The 12884-nt window shown below is 39.3% G+C and overlaps 1 long non-coding RNA gene across 1 annotated transcript in view; it reads right to left on the reverse strand.

Moving 5' to 3' along the window:
• The window catches only part of LOC108690388, a 315031-nt gene that overhangs the window by 137552 nt on the left and 164595 nt on the right, over positions 1–12884 (reverse strand). The window lies entirely within an intron of this gene.

Raw genomic sequence — 12884 nt, forward strand, 5'->3', positions numbered from 1 at the left:
AGAGCAGTATGACATATAAATATATATACATGTGTATATGTATATAAATACACATATAAAGACATGTATTTAATTAGTTGCAAAAATCTCAATAATTAAATGCAAAAGATAATACGTATATGTGTAAATATTCAAATAACTGTACTCACGCTGGTAACGCATCTCTATTACATTTTATAAATAAAACTTCACTATGCAATATACCTACAAATATTGTATATATTCATATCACAATCGTAATATCATTACATAAATTCATTACATAAATTCATCATTATTTATAAAATCTTTTTTAATGACTATCGCATATACGAATAATAATATATCGTAAATTTTAATAAGAAATAATATTTTCCACAAAGACTTTTATATCAAATAATATGATAATAAATAAAAGGAGTTGCATTTAACGAGACATTCTGTAAAACAGATATGTGACACATTCTTTTTTTGGCGCACTGTCACGCAAGTGCGTCCCGCGTTGTCGAAAGGTAGCGTATCAGTGTAGGTGGTGAATAATGAATGGCAAAGTCGAGACAACTTGCTGGACCAGCGTCGACGACGTGGATCAGGTCGGCGGTGTATATACGACCGGGGTTAGGAGGCGCAGTTACAGCACGAGTTCCGGGTGAAACGACATGAAAAATTAACGGGTCCGCGTTTTGACATTGCGTCAAACTTTCGTTGTACAGCGTGATAGATTGTTCTACGGATGGTAGATTATTCCGTACGACCGCCTGCAGTAGGAGAGAAAAAGCGAGAGAGAAAGCGAGTAGTTTGGAGTAGGCGGGCGAAAGATGGTTTTGAATTTCTCGGCTAACGACCGACGGACAAATTCGAATTTTACGAGGGACACTTCACGGACAGTATTGTCAGCTGTCCGTCGAGTTTCAGTGAATGGAATCGTGGTCCAGGCTACGTTGGACAAATATTTTTGTGAGATTTATCACTACGATAAAAGAATACATATAAAAGTATCTCAGTCAACCAGATTGAAATATACAATACTTTATCTTCCCATATCTACGTTTTTATAAATATACATACAATACGTTATTAAATAACAGTAATCTAATATCACCATCAATTGAATATTAATATCACACATTTAATATTCGTTTTCATCAACATTATAGTTTAATTTTAATCTCGGTTCAATTCTAATTCTTTATTCTTTTTCTAGTAAGAATTTAAAAAAAGATGAAAAAAGTTAAACCGAAATTAAACTTAATCTATATTGGTAGAAACAGGCAAAAATTTTTTAAAATTTTGTGTTTCCTGTAAAGACATAATAACCAAATACGTATACTATGATTAGGTCGAAGTGGTAAATAATCTTCGTAAAAGCATGAAGTTCTTCTGCCGAGGGAAAAAGAAATATAACGGTTCTCGCAAGAAGACTATAATTTCTCGCTTGCGGTAGAATCCCCCGCAGTTCGTAATCGTTTTCCACTTTAACGTGTATCCGGGCGTGCGACGCATCGTCGCAATGCGATGTCAACGAGGACAGAGGAAACAGAGAGACGGCACGTGGTTGCACACAACGCGATATTTCATTCGGCATACGATCCCGCGAATTTGCGTTCTCAAAGACTTCAAAGGGGCCTCTGCGAGTTACCGGATGTCCGGCTGCTTGCGACACCGTGCCCGCTTTGTGCACCGGCCCACCGAGAAGAGAAGAGGAGGGGGGGGGGGAGGGAAAGGGATCAGACGCTAGAAGAACGAGAGAATCGAGAGAGGCGAGAAGAGAAGAGAGGACACAGAGAAATAGCAGATAGAAGAGAACGAGCGCTCAATGTGGTACTCGAATTCGTCCGTGGCTTGTCGGCTGGCAAGTACGACGTAAGTCACCTACTAAACTAGCGGTTAAGTAAAGGAGGAGGTGCATAATTCACCGCTGGTTAATTGGCGAGCGTTTTCACGCCAGCCGCTGGTCTGTCAAAGCAGCTACAATCTGCAGCGTGGCGAGACGGCGGGTGTATCATCGTGAAAGAACGGAGAGACGACATATGCTACTTTTCTCTTGAGAATGAACGGAGAAAAGAGAAAGAAGAAGGATGGAACGCGCGTATCATCACTAACACCATCGAAAACGCGTGCTGCGAAATCCTCGGTTCTCTTTATTTCTTTGTCTTTCTCTTCTTCTCTCGGTCGCGTTGTCTCTGCTTATAAATACTGCATCTCTCACAAGGATAAGAATAAAAGAACGAATCGGAGAACGGTACAGAAAGAGTAGAGGATTTTGAAGAAGGTAAAAAGAAACTACTTCTGGCTGTCGACGAATGCGACAGACAACGACGCCGATGTTGCACGGCACGAACACGAGGATACTTGGCGGCGCTTCGTTAAGAGAGACGTGACGATATGACTTATTTAATCGCCCGAGATGAATGTTAATGTTCTTTCACGAGGCGCTCGCGAATGTTTGGGGGATTACAAGCATCGCGTTGGCAGGGCGTTGGCCGCGCGATTTACGAAGGTCATAAGTAACGCATGATACGTTCGTAATGATGAAGAAGTTTGGCGTGATCAGAGCATAACTCAAAAATGTAAAAATTAAATTTGTCTTTATCATACTTATAAGAAGATAAAGATCCGAAACGTATTTGTCATGTTATGCAAATAATGTTGAAGTTATATATCTTACAGATTTTAAGATTGTCAATAATTATTTATGTAATGTCAAGAATTATTTACATAATGTTAATAGTTAGGTATTCGTAAATTGATGCAACTAGGAGATTTTTTAATTTACATAAAAAAATAAGTCGAAAACGTAGAATAAAATTTTTTCTTATGCTTCGTTTTTGAGAAGATCAATTTTAAATATTCACCAGGTTTCGATTCGTTGTAAATTATTATCTCTGCTTAAATTTGTGTTTATTATTTTACTGAATTGAGAATATCAAATAAAAATAAGATAAATTTTATTATTTTAGATAAATTTTATTATTTTAGAACCTGTTGAAAATGTCCATTCTGTTAAATATACAATTCTTTTAAAAGTAAATTTTTATGAACGCTTTCTAGCATTTTAATTTTTAATTTATTTATTAAATCCGTCCGTACGACGAATATTTAAAATCAATTTTTTTTAAACAGTCTAATAGAAAAAAAATTTTATTTTACATTTTTAACTTCTTTTTTCATATAATGTCACCCCTTTCCTAGTTTTGTTCACCATTAGTTCACAAATTCTGTATATCTCTATATATCCTCTCAAAATTGTAAATTGTTACATTAAAAAAATTTTATGATTGTTAATCGGTATTGCTTTAGATGTAATATCGTCTAGAAAATAAAAAACAAAGGGTGCCATTGGAATTTTTAACATTTTTTCAATCCGTTATTCGGACTATCGAATATCGGATACGGATAATTAATACGGTTACTTTTCCTCGAAAGCGCGGCTAATCACCGTTTCTGGCATGAGTGGTCTTTTGGTTCATGTAACAGAAATGTGGCATGTAGCTAGCGAGAGTTTCGGCAGTGTGGACGCGCGCCTAATTATATCAACAACTTGTGTTTGCCTTCCAAGAAAGCGACGTGCTCGCAGGAATAACGTGAATAGATTGTGATCGCTTAATCGGAAACGAATCTATATCGAAATTAATTAAACTTCGAATTTGATTTGCAATTATCAGTACTACACAGAGTAATTTTGTCTATTAACATTCTAAACTTTAGAATCTAAAGCTACGTATCATAGAAGCACGATTTTCTTATTTTCTCTTGTTCGATTATAATCTGTGGAGCGAATTCTCTAAAAATTATTAATTTAAAAGAAAATTCGCTTTATTTGTCAAACTGCAATCAATTCTCGCAGCAAAACGTGTATTCGGACCTCGCGAATGAAAAATTGTATTTAGGGGGTTTGTCGACGTTAGTCATGGCGATAACGGCGATGACCAGAGGAGTCGCGACCATGAATACGATAGAATGGCGATCACCGCACTAGTTCAGGAATCGCGGGCAAAAACCGCGTTCTCCGACCGTTCGCGCATGTCGACGGACGCAACATCGATGGATGACGAGTCAATCGAGAACCGGTGTGCAGTCCGTCGGGAGATGGACGCGTCGACGTTCCGTCTGCCATTCCAGTGTCCACCGATGACGGACTTTTTGGAGGGTGAACGCGGAAGCAAAAACGCGAACGCAGTCGCGGGGGTTATGATTGATACCGGTGCGAGAATGCTTATAAAATTGCCGAGCGAGATGCGGCCGACGCTTTTTCCTCCAGGCGCGAATGTACGATTGATGCGAGAGAAATCGCCATTATGGAATCTTGGAGACTTTATTACAACTCGTAGGTGGAGACAAATTAAAGAAAGAGAAGCGTAACGTCGAACTATTGCTTTCAAACTATAAATTTTAATTATGATCATGGAGGAAAAAATAGTTTAACAAATGAAGATAAAGTTATTTTATAAACATTGGCTGCGCTCAGCAGAAAAAAACACATTTTGAATATAATTGATTTTGCCCTTAAATCCTCATTGGAGCTAAATGTATAAATCATATTTTATAACGAAATTTACAATAGTTGCAAAGCTGCTTTTTTTGCTGAACGCAGTAATTATTCTTCCCGAGATAAATTTTAAACAGCACGCTTTTGCTTTCAAGTCTGGGCAACGCTTTGATTTCCATTAACATCAAAGTTGCGTGTGCAAAGGGATATTGGCCCCGCGCAATCATTTCCACCAATGTCGTCGACCCCAGACAGGACATTGCATCCTCGCGAGGATATACATGAGCAGCTAGAACCACGCAGTTTCGATGTTTGTCGGCGTGTCATGCCGCGGTCACGTCTTAATCAGTGTCTGGTCAGGACTTCCAACGGGCCCACTGGGGCAAGAAGCTCGTCGGAGGCCCAGCTAAACGTGCCGAATGTTAATTACACCAGCGGGGATCCCCGCGCAGTGGTATCGACCCCCGAGTGAAAAAGTTCTCGTTCGAATCTCGCCGATCTTCATCTCGTGCTCGTCAGCTGTATATTTTATTACCGAAGAATTATAAAATCGTTGTCGTTTTTTTTACACGTTGCACGCTCGTGCATCGCAAGTACGAGACATACTCATACCCCGGAATTAATTTTATCAACTTCTCGCACAACCGGGATTAAAATTTCAATTAGTTGCAAATATTCCATGCACCTCCCCGTTCCTTCTTGGAAATTCTCGAGAATGACGGAGATTTTATATACTTGAAGTTTTATACGATCCCTTGCGACTCCCTACGTTGTTGTGACACAGTCCCAGTCCTACATTGTAACGTAATTAGTAGCGCCGTTACGCGAGAGGATGCTCTTTCGCCGCTTCTTGAGGAGGATGACTAACGGCCGTTCTATTAATGTTTGTTTTCCACGTGTACTGTACACGCGCGCGATATATTTCGAAGTCACTGCAATTTACGGTCGTATCACATTTTTCCATGTGTGACCGTCGATCTTTCCGTTTCTTCGTGTACCGTAGAATCTCGTGTTCTTCCCCACGGGAATTTTCTAATCGCGCGTCGAGCAGTTAGCTGAATTGGTATAAAAATAAGTGATGTTATGAAAGAATATCGAAGGAGTAAGAAAGAGATGGCGAGAAAACTATGGTACGTGTCACAACAGCGTCGAGGCGTGAAGCGTCAAAGTGGATTTATGATATTTTCCCAGCGTCACCTCTCTCGCGCGATATTCCCGCGGCCTAAAAACGACGAGCGCGCAAAGGCGGCATCGTCTTTGATGTCGCATTTCTTACGCGCTCTACGCATGATGCATCGCTGTTCTTGACGCGCGCGCCTTGCTTAGGACCTTTAAACAAATCGTCGAGTTCTTTGCCGTGCGCTCGTGCACAGATTAATTGAGGAAGCCTTAGCACCGCAGACTCCCTAGATCTTCTGATTTATCGCAATCAACGAAGTTATCTGTAGTTTGTGACACTCGTGATAATCCGTGTGATAAGTGTCTCGACGAATTTCTTCAATAATTCTTAACTCTCCGTCTACAGTCATATTTTTACTTCCTCTATCCAGCCCAAGTTTCACTATTTTAGTTTTAAAAAAAATATGAAAAAAATCAGAGATACTTTTCTCTATTACGTTATCAAATAGTTTTTAATAAGATTTTAGGAAAAAAAAACCGAACTCCGCCCTTCTTTAGTTCGGAGAAACTTGAGAATGAAATTTTGCTTGTTGCAAAACAGATCAGATTACAGACGAAAGATTATAATTGAATTGTGATCTATTTTTATAATATTCGACAATTTTCAAAACGGACATAAATCAATCTCAGCGGACATCTCGAATATAAATCATAACGCGTGTGAGTTACACGAAGGTTCTTCACATACGTGGAATGACTAAATTACAAATTAGTAAGACAAATATTCTCGCCGGTTCGTGCCAACGACTTCTTCAGAATCTTAAATAATAGTCGACGGGTCTGTCGCATAGCTGCAGCTTTCGTCAAACAACAATTAATATTAAATAATTAGACATGATTCGTTAAAATATCCAGGATAATTGTGCGCGACGAACGAAAGCGCTGGTTCTACTATTATTTCGTTTAGTCGTTATGAGAGAAGGAAGCAACGCGTCACCAAGGTCGTTATGTTGACGGATCTGTGCCTTCTGCGGGCGCCGGAAGTAACGATGGCGCCTTACACAAATCCCGATAGATGATATTACGGTTTCTCCGACGAAGTTCTTTTTCACGCACGCGAACGAGTAGAAGGAGCATCCCATGTAAAAATAAATGTCGTAAGACACTTGGGAATGTCAAAAATAAGATATCTCTCCTAAACGGATCTTCCCTCTTCAAATAATTTACAATTCTATTCTATAATTGAACATGTAGTTATCAGATTATGCTGTTTAACTCCGACATCTTGTATAGTCACGTTTGTCTGTATAGAAATTTCATATTGCGTACCTGTTAATACACGATACAGATGTACACGTGACTGTTCCGCGAGATGTTTAGCCCTAAGCTAATAAACCTCCTCTCTTTCTCATGCTGTTATATAACATTAAATTTCTCACCGTTGAAAGCTCCGTGCCAGCATGCTTGTGCAAATAGCGCGACACAAATCGTCGAGGTGTATCTCTGCCTCTTTCGTTGTTCGCGCACCAAGCTCAAGTTGTTCCTCTCGGCCCGCGTCTCGGCCGCCTCGGCTTCCCAGTCAAAGAGACTGGCAAGGAAAAGGGCGAGGAGTTCTCTCATCAATCACCGCAGTCCGCGGGCCCGTTTATTTTAAGTCCGCCGCGTTTTTAATACACGCGTCATTAACGCGTGCTGGCACCTAAGCGACGGCGAGGACAACGAAACGACGAGGACGACGCCGACGTGGCGTACAATTAAGCATGCGATGTTCGTAACGTAGAAAGCATATAATGTACATTTTGGAGATAGGTTTTCCAAAGTGGCGAAACGGGGCCTTCATTGCGTGAATTATGCCTCGAATGGCGATATCATGATAGGCGATGCGTAAGATCGAAATGACGATCCTTAAACGTCATGAAGAATCGTAACAAAAGACATTCTCATCATATCGTTAAATATCGTGAGATGAACAGGTGATTTATTACGCGTTCGTTTTCCTTCTCCGTAGGTGAAAGGCATTTATCTTTGAGGAACTTGTGTTACACAATAAACAGGAGTATCTCGGATCACTGTAATAATTAAAAAAAATTCAACCGCTTGTCGCAATTGATATCAAGTTGCAAACGAAATTATTCATCTCTGAAAATGTCACGACATATGGATTGCATTGATTAATAGACTACAAAGTGTGCCAATTGAGTCTTTCTAAAGGTACGACGTTTCGGTCGAACTCGCGCATAATTTCCATTTTAATACCATCGCCGTGTAGCACTAGTCCGAAATACTCGCCGCGAAGTTTCACGCCGGATATTTATCAAACCGCTGTTAAGCCCGGCGCGTCGATACGCATATACGCTCGCCGGTCTCTGTATTTATTCGATGAGTCGCCGAATACGTAACGGCATTAACGCCCGAACTTATGGAGCGAAAGTTTTATCGCCACGGCACTCTGCTCCGTACAGCTGCGCATATACGTTTCGCATAACATACGGGCGAACTATTTGGCCGGAAAGTCGTTAACTATTAGCATCGACTTGACTTACGCGCGCGGAAAGACTTACGATCTACTACGAGTGTGCTCGATGCATTTATTTTCAGTACTTGCTTGCGTAATACGTCAGATTAATATTCCGTTCTCCTCATTTGTTCGTATGCTTATAGCTCATCGCAAAAAATTTCTAGTTAAAAATAAATGAACTATATTCTTGTCGTTATAATTAAACGTCTTGGTAGTTATGTAAAATTAGAATAGATGCTTATAATAGATTTACGCTACAATTACGCATATGATTGTTTTTATCAGTGTAAATTAACTTTAATCTCAACTTCATTCTATTTTTAATTTTTAGAACTTCTAGAAAAAGATGAAGATTAAAATTGAACTGCACTAGATAGAAATGGGTATTAACGAGAAAACTCTGATTTGTCATTTTTCTAGAGTTCTAATTAATGCAACCAAATTATTTTTCCAGTGAGAGTAAACTTAATAGAAACCAAGAGGCACTCCTACAAAGTGATATATTGCATGACGTCGTAGTTTAATAATTATTATTGATAATTTAAAATCCGTCGCAGAGAGAGCACGCAAAGATATCTTCGTCGAGTGACATCTGTTCGGCACTCTGCATTTCCTTTCACTTTATATCTTGTCACAAAGTTGTGTGACATTTACGATGTCGCGTGCACCCATCGCGTACGCCCACATAATTACTCGGCGCGCTAAAAGAGAAAAAGAGAGTGAGAGATACCAATTAACACACCCCAAGTTCCTCTCTCCGGGTGAATCGTGATCGTCCTCTGTCGGGTGCATCCCCGATCTGAATGGGCTGTGCTCGCTTTCGATTAAAATTCATTAAAGCCGCTGAGATTAGTGCGGTTCTGGAAATGGACTTGGAAGGCCGCGCGACGCATATCAATCGGTCGAGGCAACGAGGGGCGGAGAAGGATGCATCAGAAAGAGAAAACGGGAGAAGAAAGAGAAGAAGGCTAAAGAAAGAGAGGCAAGAGGGCGGAACAAAGGGATAGGAGAGAGAAAGAGTGAGAAAGAGACGGACTGAAGAGACCCGAGAAAGAAAGCCTGGGCGAGTCGCTAATGAGAGCGACAATTCAGTGTGTCGGGCGCAGGCAGCGCGCGGAATGCAGTCAGCTTCCAGCATTCAGAAATTTATTCCCGCCGCCTTCTGCCAGTTTCGTTTTATCGCCTGACAATATGCCGCTTCGAGAGAGAGACCAGTTCACCAGAGTGCCCGTGTGTACTCGCAAAGTTACAAAATCGACGCCCGCCGTTCTCCCGATGTGCGTCGAGCGGTAACCTGTGCGAGATCGTCGAGAGATTGATTTTTTCATCGACGAATCTGCATACGGAATTATTGTCGACTGGTTCGCATTTCTACACTTTATCGCACGATCGAGCCTTTTAATGCCGACCGCTGTTACATGCTTTACAATCTGCTAAAGCAGTATTTATGACGTACGGTGTTAACTAGCTTACTTATCATGCATTTTTATAGTTATATAGTTTGCATTTAGAGTTGCGTTAGAGTTTTAACAGTTGGATAAAATAAATAAAAGCGAAAATGAAAAGAAAGCTATAATTTTGTATTAAAGTAAATGGCAAAGAAAAGATGGTAAAAAAATTCGGGGGCATGTATACAATAAATAATTGTAAAAATTTATATTCACATATATAGAAGGAAAAAGGTAAAATGTGTGAGCAAGTTTGTTTATTCCCAAGTAATTAGTCTTTTCTACTACGAAGCATGGAAAGAGCATCCCCCAAGGAGACACTTCACCCTTAGCGGCGCCGAAATCTGGTAACCATTCGCAGACTTAACCAGAATTTTACGAACGGCTTTGAGCGAGACAATGGCGAGGTTCCGGGTTTACATTATTTAATGCCGCGCAGTCGGTGGTCGGGGCGTTAATTAGGCGGCGCTCATATGCTAATACGGGGGACTAAGCTCCGCTTACTCGCATAGTAGCTGCCATGAGCCAAGTACAAGCATACTGCGCTCATTCGGTTACTCGGTTATGGTACGCCAAAGCATACTAGCCCTACGATGTCGCACCTATTCGAGCACCCACACACATGCACGCACGTACACATTCACGTTGAAACCTTGTGCTCACACCAATCTCGTCGAGCTATTTGTCTCACTAATATCTTCTCCTCCCGTTCCCTCCGCAATCATCTTCCTTCCAGGGGCGTCGACTTAGGATTTTAACAAGTATGGAGTAACGAGTTGGGATGGACTGAAGCCTTCAATAACACAGGAGAAACAAAAAATCTCTAATCGGATCCAAGGGTGAGATGCGCATACACGACATAATTACGTTTAAATATTACTTTCATTTTTGCAACATTTCGATTATGTGCATATTCAGTCTGTCCATTCATAAATATCCAAGCAAATATCTCGCAATTGAAGTTACAAGAAAGTTTTATAAGAGAAAGAACCTCGCACTAATCCTATATGAAATTGGATCCTAGTAAAATCAAATGGTTTTCACATATGTTATAGCTTATGACCTGAAAGAAAACGTATAAGTTTTAGTGCAAAAAAATAAACAGTTTTTGTGTATGATTTACCTAGTATATATTGCTGAAATCTGATCATAAAATACTCAATAACTTTTAAACGGGGGATTTAAAATGGATAAAAATATAGTGTTTTGAAAAGGATTATAAGAAAATGGAAAAAAAGTGGGGGTCTCACTTAAAAAATCCGAGTTGACTTTGCCCTTGGCGATGCTACCCAAAGTCAAAATGAAACCAGCGACTAGATTTTTAAACAACTTTTATCTATAACATTTTTTTTATAAAACTTAGTTTTCCAGATATTTTGTCGTCATTTTATGTTCCTTATATAATTGTGCCATATATAATTATCATCCCATATATAATTACAAACTATTATATATGATGTCCAAGGTATGTACACATGTATAAAACGATACTATATTACAAAATATGTAGTATAATTCCCTATTCTAGCGTAATCCGGGACTAATAACATGGACATGGTAGGGATCTGGTCCCGTATGCGTGCGTGCGTGCGTGCTTGCGTGCGTGCGAGTGTGTGTGTGTGTGTGTGTGTGTGTGTGTGTGTGTGTGTGTGTGTGTGTGTGTGTGTGTGTGTGTGTGTGTGTGTGTGTGCGCGCGTGTATGTGTATATGTTCATGCGTGCGATTATATTACTTAATAAAAATTGTTTCTCAATTATTCATTAAATTATTTTCATCATTCAGATTACCTAGGAATTACTATTCTGTAATAAAGTATCGTTTTTCAGATATTTTATTACTTCATCAAAAAATAATTTCTATTCTTCGAATTTCCAAGTGGAATTACATACATGAAAAAATTTCAAGGATGTGGACTACTCCACATCCACCACGTTATACTCGACGCCCTTGGTTCCTTCTACGTTTCTAACAAGGTAACAAAGCTTATCTCTTTCCGTTTCCCCCTTATCCTCACCTTGAATTCACCTATTCTCGACATTCGACGTGTAAGCATCTATATGATCAAGCTACAGCGTTATTCCGGCTCTCCGGAATAGCCATCACAAAAATACCTAAACAGATTAAAATGGGTTTGAGAAACTGGCAACAGAAAATGCAATTTAGTAATGTGGTTTGCTAATTTTTAACTCTTAATGCCTCATGACGGAAATATTACAGTAATGTTAAAAATAACATATTATAAAAATATTTTTATAATTGAAACACTATTAAGAAACATGTATCTTCATTAATAAAAAAAAATTATAAGCAATAGAAAAACATTAGAAAGAAATCAAATGTGCCGTATCAAAAAGAATTAACAATTTATTAGGTGTAGTAAAAAGAAATCCATTATTTTTCCATTCAATTTCATGCAAAAATAATGGATTTTTTTTTACTATACCTAATCTATTTTGAATGTAGAAAAAACTAAATGCATCCAACTATTAAAATAAAGCATGTAATATGATTGTTTATGAAATTAAAAGCAATCATAAACAATCATATAAAAATCATGAAAATAATGTCACCATCATGCTCAGTGTCATCTGATCAAAGTTACATCGCATTATAGAAGGTTAGACCGACGCATTACAGAAAGAAGCTGCGATCTCTAATTTTTTACACGTGAATGATACCCGACGCCTCGAAGGCGTCCGAAGACTGTATCGAAGGTCTCGTCTAAGATTTCCCTGATAGGACCGAATCCGTGGCCTCCATCTAGATCGGTATCTAAATAGCCGACAATCCTCCGAAGGGATTCGTCATTCTAACACACTACTCGAAGGCAGAAGACACGAGAGAAGGACCGCTTCCCTTTCGCTTGATTTAATTTATACGTCCTGAAATCGAGGAGTATATAATCGAATCGTTTGGTCACGGTCGAGCGCGAATTTTAATATTTTTTTTATTTTGCGTCATAAATAATTTAGTTAAGATCATTCGAGTAGTTCTTAATGTTTCTTAATGTTCTCTGTGTTTATTAGTTGAAATAATTTGAATAACTAAGATTTTTGTCATTTCTTCGTTTGTCATCGCGTCTATAAAAAAATCAAAGCTGGAGCGGTATACATAAAAGCTGGAGCGGTATACATAAAAGTTTCAAGATGGTTGTTACCTCGATAAAAATCTTATCGCTGATTGGGATACTATATCGAACGTCGCCGCACCTGTTCGACTAGATGTACGCTAAAAATGGTTCGAGGGTCAGTAGAATCCGCGTGTAGGGAGCCCATGAAGCAAGAAGCTCACACACACACACACACACACACACACACACACACACACACAC

Source organism: Atta colombica, unplaced genomic scaffold, assembly GCF_001594045.1.
Source record: "Atta colombica isolate Treedump-2 unplaced genomic scaffold, Acol1.0 scaffold32, whole genome shotgun sequence".
Taxonomy (NCBI): Eukaryota; Metazoa; Arthropoda; class Insecta; order Hymenoptera; family Formicidae; genus Atta; species Atta colombica.